Genomic DNA, 23861 nt, shown 5'->3' with positions numbered 1-23861 from the left:
TAAATTTTCCCTTATTATTTCAGTATATATATATACTGCCCTGTGATTGGCCCTTTGCCCTGATTGGTGTGCCTTGGTGATCTTTAAGCTGATTGGACAGGACTGACATATAAGTGGGGGGCTTGGTGGGGGAGGGGCTTCAGTGTAATGGTATTAACGGAAGATTGGAATAAAGTGCCTCAGAGACTCTCTCAAGTGTTGGGTGATTTCTTCTGCGGGACGGGAGACACTGATATATATATATATATATATATATATATATGTGATAAACAAATTTATTTGTAAATTTTGTCAATATACATAATTGACCTAAAAACTTCAATAGAAGGATAAATTTAAAAACCACTTGGAAGGCCATCTCTATGAAAGTGATTTTCCCATGCAGGACAGGAGCCAGATGTAGCCTAATTAGACACCATCTTAACTGGCAGAGGTCCAATCAGCAGGCGCTGAGGCACCGCCCCCACACAGGCATACACTACGGGATTAGAATAGAAAACTCCACAACATAACTTCCTCTTGGCCAAGGAGAGGAAACCTAATGACGAGACTGACCACAACACAAAACAAAGCTGCACTTAGATTAGTAACAGATGATGTTGGTGCGAGTAACTTTATTCTAGAGTCCTGATAAACAAAACTTCCTCATTAGTGTTTGCATTATCAGAGGGTTAGTTAACACGTAGTAGAATGAGGACTAAAGCAAGTTATAATTCACAAAACATTTTACTCCTGGGAAAACAAGTGCAGTCTAGTCGGGAAAGACCGACTAAACTCTAATTACAGCACATCTTAAAGACAAGACTCCCCATCACTTGTGAATGCACAACATTTAATTTAAAAATGTTGACACTCCAATATATAAAATAGCTATTATAAATGCACATAGTATATTTGATAGCTGCCAGGTTTACTTCTTGGTTTTTTTTTTTTTCTTTGAGGAAACTAAGTTACACTGTGGTTAAAACTTACATCTTCGGGCCCGGCAGGGTGGCGCAGTGGTTAAGGTCCTCGCCTTGCCCGGGATCCCATATGGGCGCTGGTTCTAATCCCGGCAGCCCCGCTTCTCATCCAGCTCCCTGCCTGTGGCCCGGGAAAGCAGTCGAGGACGGCCCAAAGCTTTGGGACCCTGCACCCGCGTGGGAGACCCGGAAGAGGCTCCTGGTTTCGGATCGGCATAGCATCAGCCATTGTGCTCCTGTGGGGAGTGAATCATCGGATGGAAGATCTTCCTCTCTGTCTCTCCTCTCTCTGTATATCCGCCTTTCCAATCAAAATAAAAAAATAAATCTTGAAAAAAAAAAAGGTTTACATCTTCATCCTTGGAAAATCCCACATTCTATCACAGTGATGTATGGTCAGACTTAATAGCCCCAACAGTTAAACACTTGAATCAAGTCATAACCAGTTTATTGCAAAATGACACTGTACATATTTATCACTTCTAGTACCTTAATAGCTACCTAACAAGTCAGTAACATACAGAAACATGCATCATGAAAAGCAGGAAGTTCACCCATCCCTTCTGCACATAAGCAGCGTGTCCCCCCAACTCCAGCCTGTGACTGAGGCCGGAGACCCAGTCACTTCTTGCATTCATCCTGAATGAAAGATGGAATGACTTAAGTACAAATGCAACATATTATAATTTCTTACAAAAAAGTCACAAATTAAACCAAAGAATTTACAGAATTTTCTACAAAATGCCATAAAAACCGCCTCCACTCAAGCTTGCTGTCCCTGTATCTGGCCAGCCAGCAGGATGTCTTTGGGCATGATGGTTACTCTCTTGGCGTGGATGGTGCACAGGTTCATGTCCTGGAACAGACCAACCAGGTAGGCCTCGCTGGCCTCCTGTAGCGCCATCACGGCCAAGCTCTGGAAGCGCAAGTCCATCTTGAAGTCCTGCGTGATCTCATGCACCAGCCGCTGGAACAGCAGTTTCTGGATCAGCAGCTCCTTCAATTTCTGATAATGGTGGATCTCCTGGAGTGCCATGGTGCTGGGCCGGTAGCGATGCAGCTTCTTCACCCCACTGGTAGAGGGGGCGCTTTTCCGGGCAGCCTTTGTGGCCAGCTGTTTGTGAGAGTGGGGGGGAGGGGGGACGCTTTGCCTCTGGTGGACTTACCTGCAGTCTTTTTGGTTAGGACTATTGTCTTGAACCTAACCGCAAAGCGTCAGGCCACTTCTCTGATCGCAGCAGCCACTGGTCCCCTGAGAGCCACAGAGCTGAGCACTGAGCACTGAGTGCCGAGTACCACCGAGCACAGCACTGACCACAGCACGGGCGCACTCTGCACCAACGACCAAACCACTCTGCGCCCCTAAATATATTTGTAAAACCAATTTCTCTTCTGCACCTTCTGGGACTCCCATAACTCTTAAGTTTGGTCTCTTAATAGTGTCTTTCAATTCTTGAATACTTGTCTTGGCCTGACCCAGCTCTGCTTCCAGCTTTTTGTTTGCTTTCCCCTGGTGACAGAAAATATCTTCCAAATCTGAGATTCTTTCTTCTACTTGCTTCATTCTATCTTGGAGACTCTGCACTGTACTTTTTTTTTTTTAAGATTTATTATTATTATTTTTTTTTAAAGATTTATTTTTATTATTTTTTCATTGGAAAGGCGGATATACAGAGAGGAGAGACAGAGAGGAAGATCTTCCATCCGATGATTCACTCCCCAAGTGAGCGCAACGGGCCGATACTATGCCGATCCGAAGCCAGGAGCCTCTTCCAGGTCTCCCACGCGGGTGCAGGTTCCCAAAGCTTTGGGCCGTCCTCAACTGCTTTCCCAGGCCACAAGCAGGGAGCTGGAAGGGAAGCGGGGCTGCCGGGATTAGAACCGGCGCCCATATGGGATCCCGGGCGTGCAAGGCGAGGACTTAACCACTTGCGCCACCGTGCCGGGCCCAAGATTTATTATTTTTTAAAAAATTTTGATTGGAAAGGCGGATATACAGAGAGAGGAGAGACAGAGAGGAAGATCTTCCATCCGATGATTCACTCCCCACAGGAGCACAATGGCCGATGCTATGCCGATCCGAAGCCGGGAGCCTCTTCCTGGTCTCCCACGCGGGTGCAGGGTCCCAAAGCTTTGGGCCGTCCTCGACTGCTTTCCCGGGCCACAGGCAGGGAGCTGGAAGGGAAGTGGGGCTGCCGGGATTAGAACCGGCGCCCATATGGGATCCTGGGCATGCAAGGCGAGGACCTTAACCATTGTGCCACCGCGCCGGGCCCTCTCCAATGTACTTTTAATTTGCTCCACTGTATTCTTCACATGTGATATGTCATCTTTCATTTGATTAATTTCCAGTGTGACATATTTCTTAAATGCCTTGAATGCCTGGTTTAAGTGCTTCTTCTCGTTGTTGATAAGAAGTTTTGTAACAAGTGTTTTGAATTCTGTATCCCCCATTTTCTTGAAGTCTTCCTCAGTTAGCTCTGAGGTTACAAAGGGATTTTTGCTCCTTTGCAGGGGAGTCTTCAGTAATATTCATTGTGCCTCTGTCTCTTCTCTTGCTCTTGGTCATTGTACTTCTGGTTATCACATTCTTCTCCTTGGGGCAAGCTTCTAAGCTGTGTCACCCACAGTTCAATTTTACTTATTGCAGCTGGTAAACAGCTCTTTGTTTGCAGTCCCTCCAGCATTTCCAGGTCCTTATGCTTGATTTCCACCATGGTCTCTCTAGTCCCAGCTCCTGGCTCACCAGTCTGCACCTTCTGTGATACTGAGCTGAGGCTGCACAACCTTTCTCTGTACAACCTTTCTCTCACTTCCAGTTGGAGCTGTTCTCAGGATTAAGGAGACACCAGGTGTCTTATATAGCTAGGTTGTTGTTGGGTGTAATCTTACAGGAACCTGTTGGACATTTGGTCTGAGGGGCTTATGGGCATGTTTTGACCCGTATAATGCCATAGTCGATATTATTTTCCTGTGGTTCCATGCAATGTCATGAGCACAGCAAGTTCTCACCAAGCACAGCGCATGTGCAGCTCACTGTTTTCTCCCCTGCAATCTTAAACTCTTTGTGACACTGTAAGAAATGGCACCTAATGTGCCACTACTAGAGTTCTTGATCTGCTGGCCATCAGATCTGAGGGCTGCCTGGACCTGTCTTGGGTAGAACCTGTAGGATGCCACGTTGTTGCAGTTCACTGGGCCATAAAAGAGTTCACTCACAGCTCAGTGGGTGCACAAACATTCCCATAGCCCTTGCTTCATTAAACAAAATGGCAACTAATTCAGCTCTAGGAGGTGTACTGAACTGTTCCCGCACTGCCCATCTGGGACCTGCCAACCTGCCTGTCCCTGCTTCTGGTCAAATCAAACAGACCAGCTGAATGAACCTTTCTTTGTCTGGGTTCACCTCTGGAGCTCCTGGTAAATGTTCCTTCTCATTTTGTTGCTTGTGTAGTTCTGGCTGCTGGTGGAGTTCAGACTGCCATTTGCTGAATGCCACTGGGGTATCAGTCACTGCAACACCACACAGTAGTTTCCGCTGCTTCCCTGTGTCTGTCAGTGTCTGGATATCCCTCTGCTGTTATGTTGTTCTCTCCTATTTCTTTGAATGTGACCTATCTGTTTCACACTGGCTAATATTTCTCCATCTGTTTAAATGTGTCCTTACCCTAGTCCACCTTCTTGATTATATGAAATATATATTTTAAAAATTTAATTGAGTTGCTTATAAGGAAAACCTATAATGCTTGTAAACAGTAACAAATGTATCTTTTACATCACAATCCTTAAACTCTTACTTCATTTTGTCTTTACCCAAGCTGAGCTCTACAGCAAATAGTTAAGTAATATCATGAGAGTAGTCATTACTGAATTTAAACTTAAATGGCTAGGTATAATTTTTATGTTGTCAGTAGAAAATTCCTTAGTGTTGGGGCAGTTTCCTTCATTTTTACTTAAGGCTTTTATCATTAAGTGTGTCATAATTTAAATTAGAAGCTGCTCTTATTCCTAATTTGTTTTTTTGTCAGCAAATTTTCAGGCTTTGTCAAACCTAATTTTCCACAAATAAACATTATTTGATTATGACACACACACACACTTCAGACATAACAAGACCAAGGTGTTTTCCTACCAAGATTCTTCTGAAAAAACTCATAAAAGCTACTTATTCTTCATTAATGAGGAGCTGGACTGAAGGTACAAGCTGCATGAAGTGGAGGAAAATTTATTCAGGAATGTGTATGTTGGTCAATGGTCAATAGTATTGATTTTAAGACATTGTAAGATAATATTTTTGTTTTCAAAAATGTAGGATTAAACACTCAGAGTCTTATAGAAAATGGAACATGTGCTTTCAATTCTATTGGCTGAAATTTAAGATTTCATCATCTGGAGTGGTAATTGAATTTGTTCATGATTTTATTGTTTGCCTTGCCCTAGACTGGTTTTGGAATGTTTGTTGCATTATTCTTGATGAAAGAAGTGAAGTGGCTAGCAGTTCCTTTTTAAAGTCTCTGAGTTCGTTTATGTAAGAAATGTGTTCTATAGACCAGATGTTGTTTGTTTAGTGACTGTCAGAAACTTTTTTTTTTTTAAATAGGAGACACAGGTATTTTAATTTTTTTACTATAGAAAGATTTATTTAAATGGAATTAACATCTTCAGACTATCTTTTGTTGAACCAATTTTCAGCATGTATATATTCCTTTTTTCCTTTTTCACATTTTATTTTTGTTGATTTTCACATAGTTGATTAGGGTGTAGGGGAAGGTGGATGAGACCATTATTTTCTAAAGATTTATTTTTTTTTTATTATTTTTTTTTATTGGAAAGGCAGATATACAGAGAGGAGATACAGAGAGGAAGATCTTTCGTCCGATGATTCACTCCCCAAGTGAGCCGCAACGGCCGATACTATGCCGATCCGAAGCCAGGAGCCTCTTCCGGGTCTCCCACGCGGGTGCAGGGTCCCAAAGCCTTGGGCCGTCCTCGACTGCTTTCCTGGGCCACAGGCAGGGAGCTGGAAGGGAAGCGGGGCTGCCGGGATTAGAACCGGCGCCCATATGGGATCCTGGGCGTGCAAGGCGAGGACTTAACCACTTGCGCCACCGCGCCGGGCCCAAGAGACCATTATTTTCACATTCTCCTTTTTTTCCTTTCTGTATCTGGGGGAAGAGGGAAGATAAGGAGAGAAGCCACACCCAACCTCCTAACCACTTCCATACCACTTCCTGGGATGGAGGACAACAACTCAGTGCCAATGCATAATTCTCAGTATGGGGCCTACTCCAAGGCACCTACTCAAGAAGTTTTGATAGTTCAACAGTTCTGAATTACTGCCCCTCTCACCACTCCATGCATGATGAAATCTCTCCAGAATAAATTGGTTGACATATTTCACATTAGAGTCACTGTTTGCCAAGATTTTCACTTCCAAACTTGGATGAGGTAGTTGATAAATTTTTTCTGTCCTCTGTCCTCTGTTGTTGTACCAGGTGTCCTATGCAGGCTCCAATATACTGCCATATCCTCCATGTGCACCTAGATATGCTGTTCATTGCTCTAAGCCATTGAGGAGGCTCAGCTCTGACACATGCACTTCATGTTTAGACCATGGAACTTGCACTTATCTTCATGGTTAGGGCTCTGAGATCAACAGTTCATTTGGAGCGATCCCCAAAGAAACTTCATCTGAGGTGATCTTGGACCTGATTCTTGTGTGCTCATGCCAATATAGGGTCCAGCACAGTCTGTTTCCTTGATCAGCTTATACACATGCTGGTGGTTGCAATTGCTGGGTTAGTTCTGTCTCTAGCCTTGTCATTTACACAAACCAGTGGTACTGAAGCCCATCCTGATCCTGCCCACTACACACTGAGACCTCATGCAAATCAGTGGGAACTGCAGCCTAGTCAGAGTGATATGCAATAACTTCCCCCCTACCCCAGGCCTGCCCCCTGCCCTGGTTCAGGTGCTTGCCAATATGCAGACTACTCCAGTCTGTCCCACATCCCATTCATCTCTCACACCTCTCAATGGGCATTGAAGCTGAATTCAACCCAACCAGCCCCAATATCCAGTCCACACTGCTGTTTCCAGATGACACTCTGTCTAGTGCCTGTCCCTAGTCCTGGTTCTCATGATCACCAGTGATAGTGGCAACCTAGGAAGGAGGTGCCCACTGTTTCCTTAATGAGCCTACTCCCACTCCTGGATCTTGCACTCTCCAGGTAGTTCTGCAGTTTAATTTGATAGAATTTGCCCTCCCCACCCCCATGCCAGTATTTGCCGGCTGATGCTGTGGCAAAACCCAATCAAGTGACACCCACTATGACAAATGCATGCACCAATAGAGCAGTCATCCCAGCCTGGCTTTCCCTTGATCCAACTCACTTATGATCAACAGGTGTCTTAGCTCTGCCTGACCTGGACTGCTCCCCTTCCAGCTCTCACGCTCACCAATGGGAGTGATGGTCCAGCAAGGGAGCCCTATGTAGCCCCCTACTGGGTTCACCACTCCCCCTGGGTCTCACGTGTGCTGGTTGGGCACTGTGGCCCAATCTGGCATGGCCTCCCTCACCTCAGCATTTGCCTATGTGTGTGTTGGAGTTTGGCCATGCCTGGCACACCCCCAGTTCCAGCTCATGATGGTGGGGGCTACAGCAGAGCCCCACCCAACCCAATCAGCCACCAGTCCTGGCTCTAAGGTGAAGAGTGTTGTATTGCAGCCAACACTGGCATGACAGAAATTCCATTCTGGTACTCAGACTTGCCAGCAGGTGATGTGAACTGGCCCAGCTTGTTTTGCCCCCTACATAAGCCAAATGTATTCCAGTGGGTACTATTACCTGGCCTGATCTGGGTTGCTCCCTGTCTTGATTTTGAGCTCACCTGTAGGGACTTTGTCTCAATAGAGGAATTCCCCAATCTCTCCCATCAGAATTTCTCCAGTGCAAGATCTCATGCATAGTGGTGGGTCCATAGGCCAGCACTACTTAATCTACCTCCTGTACTAGCAGGTACAGTGGCCTTTCCTGACCAGCTGTCACCCATTCCAGTTCTTACTGTTGGGTGTTACAGTCTGGACAAATCTGCCCCAACCCAGACACAGCTCACACATGGCTCAGCAGGAGCACAAGCCTAGTCCAGCAGATCCTAGTCACTGTGGTCCTCAGGTGCACTAGTGGGTGCTGGAGTCTAGTCCAGTCTGGCCCACCCCAGATCCAGACCACACCTGTGCTTACAGACACTGTATCCATGTCCAGGCCAGATAGCAGCCCCCACTCTGGCCTTTATATTCACTAGTGTGAACCACAACCCAAGCAGGGTGTCCTCTTACCTCCCCACCAGGCCTGTTCCCAGCCACAAATCTTGCACATGCCGGTGGTTGCTCTGAAAAAACATGGCATAGCCCCTCTCCTGTCTTGGCCTTTATCTTTGGATGCTGCAGCCTGGCCTGACCCAGCCTGCCTGTAGTGCCAACTCTTGCTAGTGGGTGTTGCCATCTTGTCCTGCTCAGTGTGCTCCCATTCCTGGCTCATGCAAGCCAGTAGGTGTGACCATCTAGCCCAACATTACCTAAACTCCAACCAGGTTTCTGCTCTTGCCAGTGAGGTAAGGCTTGCTCAACCCTCCCCATTCTACGCCTTCCAAAACCAACCCTCACAATTGCCAATGGATAGAGCTACCTTGTCCAGCCTGCCCAACACCCAGGCCTGAATCATGTGCTCACCAGCAGGAGCTATGAGCCATTAGGAGAGTTGACAAGTTCTCTCACTCAGCCCACTCCCTGACACAGGTCTCACATTTACCAGCAGGTTCTAGGTCCCTACCTGGTATAGCCTGCCTCTCCATCTTGGCCTTTGTATGAACTGGTGGGTGTTGTGACCTGGCCCTGACAAATGCCCTATTTTAGGATGCACATGTAATTGCTTCAGCCTAAAACAACAAAACCTGTTCTCTTTCTCAGTAACCGTGAGAGTTGGTGGGTTCAATGGTCACACCTAAGTCAGTCCATCACCATCCCAACTCAGGCTAACCAGTGGGACTTGTTCCACAAGGTTGTGCCTTCATTTCCTCCCACAGAATCTACCCCCCAGACCTGGTTCTGTTGCATGCTGCTTAGTCCATGGCCCTGCCTAATGTGATCCATCCCCTGTTCTGACACTCACAATCAGGTGCTGGGATCTATTCTTGCCATAGTGGCCCCCAGCCTTAGGATTCATGAGGGTTGGTGTGTGATAGCAATGTTTTATGCTAACAAGTCCAGGTCAAAACTTCCATGTGGGCTGTTGCACTGTTCTGACCCATAAAGTTCTTCCGTTCTTTCCCCTAAAAACCACCTGGTCTCAGTAGTCTCACTTACCTGCAAGTACAGTGGAATTGTCATTGGGGATCCCTCAAGATTCATTCCTCATCTACATGTACGGTGGCCTTATCCATAATGTCCCCCGGTGGTAACTCCTCCCAAGTTACCTTTTAGCTGCCTGTTACCTTTTAGCTGCATTCCCTCCCCCTATCTGAAAGCAGTCAGTGGGGTGCAGGGTACTAATCACATACCAAGCCCTGTATATGTTCCGTTAAATATTTTCTTCATATATATTTTCAAATTAACTTCTATAAAGCTATACATTGCAGGGGTTCTGTGATTTTTAATTTCCTAAGTTTTATTTTATATTTAAATACTAACAATGTTTGTGCCTTACTTTTATTTTCTTGCCCAGTCTGTCAAAGTTATGCACAGGTTGCTTAACCTGTCTAGCCAGGTCTGCCCCCACTCCTGGTTCTCATGCTCACCAGTGGGAGCTGCAGTACATAAGAGAGGTGTCCATAATTTCTCTGCTAGGCCTACTCTCAGTTGTGAATCTTTCACTTTCTAGGTGGTTCTATGGTCCAGTCTGACATTAGTTGCCCCTGTCTCAGCACTTGCCATCTGATGCTGTGGCAAAGCTTAACCAGCATGCGCTTCAAACATGCATCAGTGAATATGGTTGCCTTGCCTAGCTTGGCTCACAGCCTAACGCAGTGTATATGCAGGCCAACAGGTGTCTAGCCCAGTCTGACACAACCCAGGCCCAGTCCACATCCATGACAAGGGATACTGCAGTCATGTCCAGCTCAGCTTCCCCTTTTCAGCCATTACATACACCAGCGGAAACCACAGTCTAGCTGGGATATTCCCTTAGCACCCTGACCAAACCAAGCTTGTTCCCAGACACAGATCCTGTGCATGATGGTGGTTTCTGCAACCCAACCTGGCATAACCCAAAACCTAACTTGGCCTTTGCCATCAAATGCTGCAAATTGATCTGGCCTGTCCGACCCGCTCATCCCAATTCTCACAGGTGGGTGCTGCACACCCACTCTGTCCCATCCCTGGCTATCATGCAAACCAGTAGATGTGATAGTCTAGCCTAGCTCAGCATGGCCTGCATGCCATCCTGGCTTCCGTGCATGTCAGTGTGCTATGGTATGGCCTGGCCCTGTCCATTCTTTCTTCTATAGAGCCAACCCACATACCTGCTGACAAGTGAAGCAGCCATGCCTGTCCTGACCAACATCCAGTTCTGGCTCTTGTGCTCACCAGCAGTAGCAATGGCCTACCTGGGTAGTTCCTTAAGTTCCCCCACCAGGTCCACTCTCAGACTCAGATCTCTTGCTTGAGCATGTGCTAGGCCCTTTCCTGACAGTTCATCCCCAGCATTTGTGTTTGCTGGTGGATGTGGTGGCCTGGTATACCCCACATTCTGTTCTTGGGTGTGCCAGCTGTTGCTACAGCCTGGACCAGCCCATCCTGTTCTGAACCACAATACTCATGAATGTTGTTGAGTTTCATGGTCATGTCTATCTCATCATGAATCCCAGCCCTTGAGCAAACCAGCTGGTATGGCAATCCCACAGTGGTGATCCTGCTATTCACACAAAATCTGCTCCAGACCCAGCTTTCTTGTGAGCTGGTTAGTGACATGTCCTAGCCAAACATTGTCGACACTCTGTAGTGACACTCATTGGCACATACTGTGGTTGAGCCCTGCCAGGCAAGCCCCCACCTTGGTTTTGTGCCAGTAGGCAGTGGTTGATATCAATACCCAGGTAAGGTCTCCAATGTCAGTAGGTGCTTTGGTTTAGCCTCAAAAATTTCCCCATGTTCCTTCCCTGAAACTACCTGGTCTCAGCCCCCTTGTTTACCTGGAAGTTCAGTAGCCATATTGGAGGAAGACCCCAGAAGTCACTCATTATGTTTTGTGTTCTCCCTCAGCAGTCCTCCCTTCCACACATCTGTAGACCTATTTCCTTGAGGAATCAAGAGCTCCCGATGCCTACTAGCACAAAGATCCCAAACCCCACCCTCTGGTGGTATGCTGTGCCAGCCTCAGGCCCTGCTTGCCTACCCAGGGTCCATGAAGGCTTATGCATGGTGTCAAGACCCTGTCTACTGATATACAGACATCTGTCCTGCCCCTAAATTTGAAAGAAAGGAAGAAAGTAGGTGAGTCTCAGTATGGGGCGTCTCATTTCTGGATCCCAGATGACAACCACCATGTGCACATGGTGAGCTGTCCCCGGGCCTGGCTGGGCTCTGGGGGCTGCTCCCTTCTGGGTGAGTGCACTAATTGGGCAGGTCTCCATGACTGGGCAGGTCCGGGTCCCATCCGTTGCTCTCATTGGGCAGTGAATGGGATTAGGGAGGAGCGTGCACTTGGGCCTGACAATGTAAACGTCCTGCCGCCCGCTGGCTGCTGGTGGGTCTCAGGCCGGGGTGTCTCATGCCTGGATCTCAAATGACAGCCACCATGTGCATGTGGTGAACTGTACCCTGGTAGCTAGTGTGCCATTTGGTGTGCCTGGCCAGGGAGCTCTAGGGTTTTGGTTCATTGAATCACTACTCAGGTAACTCCAGGTTGAACCCACTGTGCTTCTAGGACATGAAGTAATCATAAAGATTTCCAATGACAGTAACTCTTCCTTTGAAAAACTTAAAATCACTGAACAATGCTGATGGCCAAATACCAGTCCATGCAAAAGCTAAGGCTCAGTGCTTGTCTAGCAGGATCGCATCCTGTTAGCTGACAAGGTGATGAAACAGGAGAAGGGTCACATTAAGCAGGGCCATTACATTAACCAGCGATCAAGAACCATATCCGGGGGTAGATTCTGTGGGGGATGTGTGGGCCAAACCCTGTGGAAATTTTAGCCCCACTGGTTAGCTCAAGAGTTGGGGTGGTGATGGACTAAGCTAGGTGTGACTCAGAGCTGAGTCACAGGTAAAGGAAATAGCAACAATAGCAACAATCTAGACTGGTCAAGGCAGCAGCACCCAAATGTCCATCCTGAATAGGGTGTGGGGAGGGCTGGGCTGCAATGTTCACCAGCTCATACAAGGCCAAATGGAAGGTCAGGCTTAGCCAGAACCTGGCCTAAACCCAATGGCATGTATGAGAACTGGGTCTGGGATTGGATCAAGTGGACGAACTTGGGAAACTCCCCTGGCAAGTCACAGCTCCCGCTGGTGAAAATGTAGTCCAGTCCTGGAGGTCAGACAAACTGGGCTAAGTAGTTCCAACAGCTGGGTAATGTGCCAATTGGTAATGGAACAGGTTATACTGGACAGGACTGAGCAAACCTTAGCCGATAAGTAAAAGTTTATTTATTTATTTTTTAATTTGTTGTTAGTAACATTGTATTATGTAAAACAGTTTTATAGGCACTGGGATTCCCCCCAACCCTCCCACAACCCTCCATCCATGGTGGATTCCTCCATCTTGCTGCATAACCACAGTTTAAGTTAAGTTGAGATTCCTTCGTTGCAAGCATATACCCAGCATAGAGTCCAGCATCCTATTGTCCAGATAAGTTCAGTAGCCTCTTGGGGTGACCCACTCTGGTCTGAGGGTAGAGCTAACAGAGTAAAGTTCCGGTCAGTTAAAAGCCCCAACAAAACATCAGCAAAAATATACAGTGCAATGGAATTATTTAACATAGTATTGAGTAGACAATATGTTAGAAATAATGCAAGTTCAATTTTTCAAAACACCTGGGTTGAGACAGTATCAATGACAGGTTCAAAAACTAACAGACAAACAAACAAGAAGAAAAAAAAAAAAAAGAAAAATTATACAGGTTAGATTAAAGCAAACATGTGGTATCTAACCTTTTGGGATTCGCTCATTTCCCTTAGCATTATAGTTTCCAGTTGGGCCCATTTAGCCACAAAGAACTGCATTTTGTTTTTTTTTTTTTTTTCATAGCTGAGTAGTATTCCATGGAGTAGATGAACCAAAGCTTTCTTATCCAATCTTCTGCTGATGGGCATTTTGGTTGCTTCCATGTGTTTGCAATTACTGATTGTGCTGCTATGAACATAGGGATGCATGTTGGTTTGTCGTGAAACAGGTGCTTTGGATATATTCCTAGGAGTGCTATTGCTGGGTCATATGGTATGCAGATTTTGAGTTGTTTGAGTGTTCTCCAGACTGATTTCCATAAAGGCTGTACCAATTTGCAGCTCCACCAGCAGTGGAGTAGGGTTCCCTTTTCCCCGCATCCTCGCCAACAAGTGTCGTTGGTGTTGTTTTTTATGTGGGCCAATCTTACTGGTGTTAGGTGGTACCTCATCGATGTCTTAATTTGGATTTCCCTTATTGCCAGGGAACTGGAGCATTTTTTCATATGTTTGTTTGCCATTTGGACTTGTTCCTTTGTGAAATGTTTGCCCATTTCCCGTGCCCATTTCTTGAGTGGCTTGTTTGTTTTGGTTTTTTGGTTGTTTTGGAGTTCTTTGTATATCCTGGAAATTAGCCCCCATCACCTATGTAGTGTGCAAAGATCTTCTCCCATTCTGTGGGTTGCTTTTTTACTTTGCTGATTGTTTCCCTTGCTGTACAGAAAGAAGCTTCTTAGTTTGATGAGGTCCCATTTGTTTATTCTGTTAACTGCTATTGCTTTTGGCATCCTTCTTAGAAAGTCAGGACCTACTCCTAGGTCTTGCAGGGTATTTCCTACATTTTCTTGCAAGAGTTTGAAGGTTTCTGGATGTAGGTTTAGGTCTTTTATCCATGTAGATTGGATCTTAGTGTATGGTGATAGATGTGGGTCTATCTTTTTGTTTCTGCAGGCTATCAGCCAGTTGTCCCAACAACATTTACTGAAGAGGCCTTCCCATTTGCTTGGACTGTCCTTGGTCTTTTTGTCAAAGATTAATTGGCTGTATCTGTGTGGGTTCCCTTTTGGTGTTTCTATTCTATTCCACTGATCTTCCTCTCTATATTTGTGCCAGTACCAGGCTGTTTTGATAACCACTGCTCTATAGTATGTCCAGAGGTCCGGAACTGTGATTCCCCCTGCTAACTTCTTGTTCTTTAGGATGGTTCTAGCTATTCGTGGCTTTTTGTGTTTCCAGATGAACTTTTGAATCATTGTATCCAGTTCTGTGAAGAATGTTTTGGGCAATTTGATTGGAATTGCGTTGAAAATATATATTGCTTGTGGTAGTATAGACATTTTAATGATATTGATTTTACCTATCCAGGAGCATGGGATGTTATTCCATCTTTTCAGGTCTTGTTCAATTTCTTTTTTGAATAGTTTGTAGTTTTCTTCGAATAGGTCTCCTACGCTTTTGGTTAGATGGATCCCAGACACTTCATACTTTTCTCTGTTGTTTTGAATGGTATCCTGTTGGTTAGATCTTCTTCCATCTTGGTATTATTTGCGTACACTATGGCTGTTGATTTTTGTTCATTAATTTTGTACCCTGCCACTCTGCCAAACTCTCGTATAAGTTCTAGCAGTTTCTGTATTGAGTCTCCTGGTTTTTCTATGTACAGATTATATCATCTGCATATAGTGAAAGCTTGACCTCTTCATTTCCTTTTCGTATGCCTTTGATTTCTTTTTCTTGTCTTATGACCTCTGCAAGTACCTATAGGACTATGTTGAATAGCAGTGGGGATAGCAGGCATCCTTGTTTTGTTCCAGATCTCAGTGGGAATGTATGATACTGGCGTTGGGTGATCCATAAATTGCTTTGATTATGTTGTGGATTCTTCCTCCTATGCCTACCTTGGTTAGGGTTTCTAGCAAGAAGAGGTGTTGGATTTTATCGAAAGCTTTTTCTGCGTCTATTGATACTATTATGTGGTTCTTGTTTTGCAGTTTTTGGATGTGGTGTATTACATTTATGGATTTCCGAATGTTGAACCATCCCTGCGTTTCAGGGATGAATCCTACTTGATCCAGATGAATGATCTGTCTGATGATTTTTTGAATTCTATTGGCTAGGATTTTGTTGAGAATTTTAGCATCAATGTTCATCAGAGAGATAGGTCTATAATTTTCCTTCTCTAATGGTTCTCTATCTGGTTTTGGGATTAAGGTGATGTTGGCTTCATAGAATGAGTTTGGAAGGGTTGCTTCCTTCTCTATTGTTTTGAAGAGTTTGTAGAGGATTGGGGTTAGTTCTGTTCAGAATGTTTTGTAGAATTCTGAAGTGAAACTGTCTGGGCCTGGGCTTTTCTTTGTTGGGAGATCCTTGATGACTGCTTCAATCTCTGCCTCAGTTATGGGTTTATTTAATTCTTCAGTTGCCTCTGGGCTAAGTTTTGGTAGGTGGTGGGAGTCTAAGTACTTTTCTATTTCTTGGTGATCCTCAAATTTGTGGGAGTACTGTTCTTTGTAGTAATTTCTAATTATTTTCTTAATGGTTGCAGTGTCTGTTGTTATGATGCCTTTGTCATCTTTAATGCTATTGATTCTCCCTTTCTCTTGGTTTTTTTTTTTTTTTTTTTTGGTCTGTCGGGCCAGTGGAGTGTCTATTTTGTTTGTTTTCTCAAAAAACCAACTTTTTGATTTGTTGATTTTATGTATAGTTTTTTTTTTTTAATTTCTATTTGGTTTATCTCCTCCCTTGTTTTGATGATTTCTTGTTTCCTATTGTGAGTGGGGCTCTTCTGCTGCTGTTTTTCCAGATCCTGGAGGTGTGTGGTTAGTTCCTGTATTTGGCGTCTTTCTTGGGCCTTGACATGGGCTCCGATTGCGATGAATCTACCTCGTAGCACTACTTTGGTGGTGTCCCACAAGTTTTGGAATGTTGTATTAGAGTTTTCATTGGCTTCCATAAATTTTTTGATCTCATCTTTAATTTCTTCTCTGACCCATTGTTCATTTAATAGTATATTGTTCAGTTTCCAAGAGTGTCTATATTTCCTGGGGAGTTTTGAGTTGTTGATTTCCAGTTTCATTCCATGGTGGTCTGAGAGGGTACATGGTATGATTCTAATGTTTTGGAAGTTATTTAGATTTACTTTGTGTCCTATCATATGGTCGATTCTGGAGAAGGTGCTATGCACCGCTGAGAAAAATGTATAGTCTGTGGTCTTAGGATAAAAAGTTCTATATATGTCTACTAAGTCCAGTTGTTCTATTGTTTGTGTGAGCTCTGTTGTCTCTTTGTTGAGTTTTTGTTTCGTAGACTGGTCCATTGATGTTAAAGGTGTGTTGAGGTCACCTACAAATATTGTGTGTGTATCTATGTCTCCCCTTAAGTCTGTAAGTAATTGCTTTACGTAACTAGGTGCATTAAAGATTCGGTGCATAAACATTAATGATGGTGATTGCCTCTTGATGGATCATTCCTTTCACCAGTATAAAATGGCCTTCCCTGTCTCTTTTGATGTTAGTTAGATTGAGGTCTGTCTCGTCTGAAACTAGGACAGCTGTCCCAGCTTTTTTTCTCTTCCATTGGCATGAAATATCTTTTTTCATCCATTCACTTTCAGTTTCTTTGCATCTTTTTTGGTCAAATGTGTTTCTTGAAGGCAACAGTTAGTTGGGTCTTGTTTGATAATCCATTCCATTAATCTTTGTCTTTTGATTGGTGAATTTAGACAATTTGTGTTAAGAGTTAAAATTGAGAGGTTGCAATTTTGCCCTGCCATGCGAGTGTGTATTGTTGTCTGTGTAATTGCCTTCTTTGTGTGGGCTTTAGTTTGGAGACCTTCCTGTTTGCCATCTTTGTTTATGGTTTGCCTCCTTTTTTTCTGGGATTAGCGCATTTCTAAGGAGACTTTGCAGAGCTGGTTTTGTGTTGGCATATTCTTCTAGTTTTTCTTTGCTATGGAAGTATCTGATTTCATTTTCATATACCTATGAGATCTTTGCTGGGTATATTATTCTTGGTTGACAGTTGTTTTGTTTCAGGACTTGTAAGATCTTTGTCCATTCTCTCCTTGCTTGTAGGGTCTCTTCAGAGAAGTCAGCAGTGATTCTGATTGGTTTTCCCCTGTGTGTAATTTTTTCTCTGCTTCGTACTTGTCTCAGGATTCTTTCTTTGTCTTTTTTGGAGTAGAACTTGAGCACCGTATGTCTGGGTGAAGATCTCTTTGGATCATGTCTATTGGGAGTTTTCTGTCCATCCTGTATGTGGGCTGGATTCATGTTGCAAGTGTTTGGGAAGTTTTCCTGTATAATTTTGTTGAGCACCACCTGCATTCCTGATTCTCTTTCCACTCCTTCGGGAAGGCCCATGATCCGAATATTCGAGTTTCTGAGGTGATCTTTTATTTCTTGTATCATTTTATTAGCTTTGTTGAGGCTTGTCTCCAGCTGTTTAACGAGCTGGGTATCTTCATTATGTGTGTCTTCAGTTTCTGAGATCCTTTCTTCTGCTGTAATTATTCTGTTGGTCAGACTTTCAAGTTTGAATTCCAGGTTAGCCGTTTTGTTTTTGACTTGTTGTATTTCTGTGACTATGTTGTTCTTGAAGTCTTCCCACTTCTTCTCATGGTCTCTGACGAATTTTAGCATTATTTTTTAAAATTCCTTGTCTGATAAATCTTCCATGTCTTCATCTCGCATCTCTGATATTGGTAATGGCTTTTGACCCTCTTTTGGTGGCTTGCTGGCTCTCTCAACTGAGTCGTTGCTTTTTCTGATGCTTTTTCTCATTGTGTTATTTTTCCCACGTTGCGGGCAGGTTTTTGTGTTCCCTGCTTACTTTCTCTGGATTCTTTCCAAGTTGTGTGATTCTTCTTGGTTGCTCCATGTTCAGGGATGCTACAAGCACTCTTCTCTGCAGGTTTCTGGTCTGCTGTTCTTCCCTCAGCTATCTTTCATCCCTCTTTAACACGTCCTCCTCTATGCCTGCCCTTCTCTGTCAGCCTCCTTCTATTTCCTCGGTTAGGTATTGTCTGGTGTGTGCCAACAGAGATAGAGTGTAGATGAGAGACTTTGTAGCCTTGGGTTTCTTGTCTTTGCTCTGGGTTGACATAGAGTGTGTGGTTCCACACCCTGTTACACTCTCACAAATGTACTCCCCTGTTGGGAGACACGCTGCTGTGGCCCCCTTGCCTGTGCCTCCGCCCAGGTCAGCAGACTCTATTGAGCAGTGCCCCGCCTCTGGGGTTGGAGCTGAGTACAGCAGGGTGTTCTGCCCCAGTCTCCAGCCACCTGCTGCTCTTTCCGACCCTGAGTTGTGTTGGAAGGCTCTGTGGGCCTCGCCTAGTGCGAGGCTGCTCTACCTGTTGCACTCTCTCAAAGGCGCTGTCCCACTTTGAGGCTCACTGTCATCTCCCTCCAAGCCTGCCAGCCTGTGACCTTGCCCGGGTCAGCTAGCTGTGTGGAGCAGTGCCACCCCACCTCTGGAGTTGGGGCTGAGCATGGCAGGGGATTCTGCCCGAGCCTTCTGCTGCCTGCTTGCGGCTTGGAATTTGCAGCCCCAAGCTGGGTTAGGAAAGCTGGTCTCTGCTGGAGTTTCCAGTTGCCTGCAGCTTGGAATCCGCGGCACAGAGCTGGGTCAGAAAAGCTTGGGTTGTCCAGGCCTAGTGAAGCTTCCTGTTGCACTCTTTCAGATGTGCTGCACTCCCTCAGTTGTGCTCCCCGGCTGTAAGGTGCTCAGCCGTGTCCCTGCTAGCCTGCACCTCGGTCTGGGTTGGCCCACTCTGAGGTGCGGTGCCCCCCTTCTGGGGCTCAGGCCGAACACAGCAGGAAACCCCGCAGCTAATCCAGAGTTTGGAGCCAAATTTCTGTAACCCAGTCCGGAGAGTGGCTCCAGCCCCTTCTGCACTCTCTCACTGGTGCTTAGCTGTTGGCAGGCATTCTGCTGGGACCCCCTCCCATGCTTGTCCTCAACCTCTGCAGGGGTTGATGGCCCCTATGTTCAAACTTGTAGCCACCCTTAGGGTTTCAGGGACTCCAGTAGTCTGTGGCTCCCACTGGTGTGGGAGCTTGTTTTTATAGCAGCCCTTGTCTTCCCTGGATTGGCCAAGACTGCGCCGACCTTCCCCCTGCCTGGGATCACAACTCACCAAGTCTTGCGCAGCATGCTGTCTTTCCTTTCTTTCTTTTTCTGACTGTCCCTCCAGGCTATGTTGATCTTCTTACCTCAGTGCAGTCTAGTGACTTTCTCACTCCTCTCCCTGCAATTCTGTGTCTCCTGGTTTGTTCCTCTGCTGGATCGGTCCTCCACTCTTTGTTCTCCACACTATACCAGTTCCTCGAGGTCGGCCATCTTCCCCGCTGTGGTAGGTCATCTTGACTCCCATCTCTCTACTGTTCTTGACAATTTTACATACATATTCCTTTTACATATTTTTATAAAAGCGTAAATTTGTAGATTTATTTGCAAAGGAGAGAGATCTACCATCCTCTGGTTCACTCCCAAACTGCTGCAATGGCTGCAGTCAGGCCTGTGCAAACCCAGGAAACAGGAGTCTCCCCCTCTGGTCCCCCATGTGAGTATCAGGGATCCAAAAGAGCGCCTAGAGTAAGGTGGGAAGCCTGTGACTGACTCTTATCTCTGTCACTTACTGGATGGATGGGCTGGAGCAATCAGGGGTGTTCCTAAACAAATGTTTTCTTTTTCTCTCTCCTCTCTCTGTTAAAAGATTCATTTGTTCAAAAAACAGAGTTTTAGGAAGAGAGAGGTGGGAGGAAAAGGAATAGGGAAAGGAATAGAGAAAGGACACACACACACACACACACACACACACACAATCTTCCCTCTTCATCTGCTGGTTCATTCCTTGGATAGCCACAAAGGTCAGGGCTAGGCCAGGCTAAAGCCAAGAATCAAGAGCATCCTCTGGATCTCCCACAAGGGCGGCGGGCCCCAAAATTTGAACTGACTTCTGCCACTCTTTCCAGGTCATTAGCAGGAAGCTGGATTGAAAGTGGAGCAGCTGGGAAGTGGACTGGTGCCCACATGAGATCCTGGCATCACTGCTTTACCTCTTGTACAACACCACCAATCACACACCCAATGGTTCTCAACATGCAGGCTTCCATTGGCAGCACTGCCATCTCCTAGTGTTTAAAATGTGAATTATTTGTTCTGGCAAGGTGGCCTAGTGGCTAAAGTTCTCAACTTGAATGTGCCGGGATCCCATATGGGGGCTGGTTCTTGTCCTGTTGGTCCTGCTTCCAATCCAGTTTCATGCTTGTGGCCTGGGAAGGTAGTCAATGACAGCCCGATGCCTTGGAATCCTGCTCCTGCATGGGAGACCCTAAGGGCTATTGGCTCCAAGCTTTGGATCAGCTCAGCAGTGGCCATTGTGGTCACTTGCGGGGTGAACATTAGGATGGAAAATCTTCCTCTCTGTCTCCTATCTTCTCTGTATATCTGACTTTGCAATAAAAAAAAATCTTTTAAAAATATATGAACTGTTGGACCCGGAACGATATCCTAGTGGTGAAAGTCCCTGTCTTGCATACATCAGGATCCCATATGTGTGCCAGTTCATATCCCGAAATCCTGCTTCCCACCCTGTTCATTGCTTGTGGTCTGAGAAGGAGTAGAGGACATCCCAAAGCACTGGGACCTTGCATGGCTTTGAGGATCTAGAAAAATCTCCTGGTACCTGATTTTGGACGGCTCAGTTCTGGCCATTGTGACCATTGAGGATTGAACCAGCGAATTAAACATTTCTCTGTTTCTCGTTCTCTCTGCAAATCTGACATTCCAATAATTGTAAAATAAATCTTTAAAAATAAATAAATAAAAATTGGGCCATGCATGATAGCGTAATGATTAAGGTCACCTTAACCAGTAACGTGCCAGGATCCCATGTGGGTGTCAGTTCCAATCCCAGCAGATCCACTTCCCATCTAGCTCCCTGCTTGTGGCCTGGGAAACCAGTCAAGGACGGCCCAAAGCCTTGGGACCCTGCACCCATGTTAGAGACCCAGAAAGACTTTCCTGGCTCCTGGCTTCAGAGTTGAGCAGCACCGGCCTTTGCGGCCACTTGGGGAGTAAATCATCAGATGGAAGATCTTCCTCTCTTTCTTTCCTTCTGTCCGTACATCTACATCTGCCTTTCCGATAAAATAAATAAATCTTTAAAAAATAAAAAAAGTGAAAATAAACAAATAAAAACAAACTGTCAGTAAAGCTAGAAGAGGCATGCCTTCTTCAAAAGAGAATGGAAACCTATTAGGTCACTGTATCAGCTTTGTATTGAATTACTTGGGGGGGTCAAATTACAGAAATTGACATGGCACAGACCTTGACTGTCACACCCCATACTATCATCAGCTAATGATTTATCATCAGGAAACAGAGTGAACCAAGTACAAATACCAGCACACGGCTGTCTTAAGTTACTCTTAATGCACACAGTTCTGTGGCCTTGGACTGTTGTCCAAATGCAGATAATTGCCCGCAGGTTCTGTCTATGCTTTCTGGCGCCTGGAGTCTTTGAGCTCAAGATTGAGGACACAGTCCTCCCTTCTCTTCTAATCAAGTCAAGCTGCTTGTATGCCACCTGGAGAAGTGGGTCTATGGGACAGCGGTGAAGTCACTTGCTAGATGCCTGTATCTGTGTATGACACACTACTTGGAGTCCCAGCCCTTCCATTTCCAATCCAGCTTCCTGTTTATGTGCACACCTGGAAGAGAGCTGGTGATGCTCAAATATTTTGGGTCCTGTCACCCATGTGGGAGTCCTGTGCTGAGGTCTTAGTTCCTGGATCCAGCTTGGCTCAACAGCGAGGCTATTGTGGGCACTTGGGGAGTGAACCAGAGGATGAAGATTTTCTCTCTGTATGTTTCTCTCTGTCTCTGTCTCTGTCTCTCTGTCTCTCTCTCTTTTGCTCTCACTCTTGCTTTCTCCCTGCCTTTCTACTGAAAAACTAGAATATAAGTAAGAATTTAGAAGGTAATTATCAGATTTTCACACTGACTCTGAGGCTCAACCAATCTGAGCTTTAGCAAGGGTTTCAGGTCATATGGTACTTAGTTTCCCTGAGGATGGGTAGAGATATTTTCCCACAGAAGAGACTCAAAGGAAATCTGTAAATCAGGGCCATAGACAGGAAGATGCCTGCAGACAGGGAGACCCAGGGTAATAGAGTGGTGGGGAGGCAAGCACCCTCCTAAAGGCATTCAAATGTCCATTTCTTACATCGCCATGTCGATCATAGGAGACCTGAATAAAAGTTAAATTCTGTCTCTAGGGAGCAGCAGTTTGGTTGAGTACAGGTTACAAAGCACTGCTTTAATTCAGCCTTAAAGCAATCAGAGTGGCTTGAAGTAGAACATTTCCAAAAGCCTTTGACTTCCAACAGCTGTTGTGATTGCGAAGTCACGCAATTTATCATTTAAAGAGGACACTTGAGAAAGGAAGAGGGATAGTGTTAATCATTACACCAGGGCAAAGGGAAAACCAGGTGGAATGTATGGCCTGTGTATGATCATAAAATCATTCACCATCCCTGTTGACCTGAGATAAGCATCAGATACAAATGATCAGTGTGCTTCTTGTTTTACATTTAGGACAAAAACTACAGGAAAAGCAAGTCAGGAATCAGAGTCAATAAGAAAAGGGAAGAAACACAGAAGAATCATTACACACACACACACACACACACACACACACACACACACACACGCAATTTTAGCCTTACAGGGAAAGTTCCACAGAGTATATAGCTGTAGCTGGTGTGCATCAGGAAGAGCTCCACCAGGTTCAGGAATATTGTGGAAATCAGAATGATCTTGAGAAAGGAAGTTCCTGGGGTCAGTGCAGTGGAGTAACAAGCTTCTGCCTAGAGCACTAGCATCCCATGTGGGTGCCAAGTTGTGTGCTGGGTGCTACACCAGCACCCTGCTGATGTGCCTGGGAGGGTGGTGGAGGATGGTCCAGGTGCTTGTGCCTGTGCACCTATGTGGGAAAACTAGAGGAAGCTCCTGACTCCTGGCTTTGGACTGGCTCAGTGTTGGCCATTGTGGTCATCCTGTGGGCCATCCAGCAGAAGGAAGATCTTCGTCTCCCTTAGTTTATCCATTACTCTCTTTGTAACTATCTCAGATATAAATAAAATAAATCTTGAAACAAAACAAAATAAATTAAAACAAAAACAGAAAGGAAGTTCTTGTGTCTTCCATTTGACTGAGAATCCCTCAAGAGAGGAATGGTTTGTGATGGTGATTGTATCTTCCATGTTTTCAAAAGATTGAGGATTCAAAGAGGAGCCTCATTACCTGCAGCAGCCGTAATTTCCCTCCTCCTCCCTGGTATGTTTTTCTTTCTTTTTCTTTTTCTTTCTTTCTTTCTTTCTTTCTTCCTCTCTTTCTTTCTGTGTCTCTTTCTTTCTTTCTTTCTTTCTTTCTTTCTTTCTTTCTTTCTTTCTTTCTTTCTTTCTTTCTTTCTTTCTTTCTTTCTTTCTTTCTTTCTTCCTTCCTTCCTTCCTTCCTTCCTTCCTTCCTTCCTTCCTTCCTTTCTTTCTTTCTCTTTCTTTCTTTCTTTCCTTCTTTCTTACTTTCTTTCTTACTCTCTTCCTTTCTCTCTTCCTTCCTTTCTTTTTCTTTCTCTCTTCCTTCCTTCTTTCTTTCTTTCTTTCTTTTTCTTTTTCTTTCTTCTTTCTTTCTCTCTCTCTTCCTTTCTTTCTTTCTCTTTCTCTCTTCCT

At 45.1% G+C, this 23861-nt stretch overlaps 1 pseudogene; it reads right to left on the bottom strand.

Moving 5' to 3' along the window:
- Positions 1-1725: 1725 nt before the first annotated feature.
- LOC121149338 lies at positions 1726-22365 on the bottom strand (annotated as a pseudogene).
- Positions 22366-23861: the final 1496 nt, after the last annotated feature.

Source organism: Ochotona curzoniae, unplaced genomic scaffold (genome assembly GCF_017591425.1).
Source record: "Ochotona curzoniae isolate NIBS_2020 unplaced genomic scaffold, NIBS_Ocur_1.0 contig_1942, whole genome shotgun sequence".
NCBI lineage: Eukaryota > Metazoa > Chordata > Mammalia > Lagomorpha > Ochotonidae > Ochotona > Ochotona curzoniae.
The sequence above is the reverse complement of the archived record's forward strand: the minus strand, read 5'-3'. Positions and strand labels throughout refer to the sequence as shown.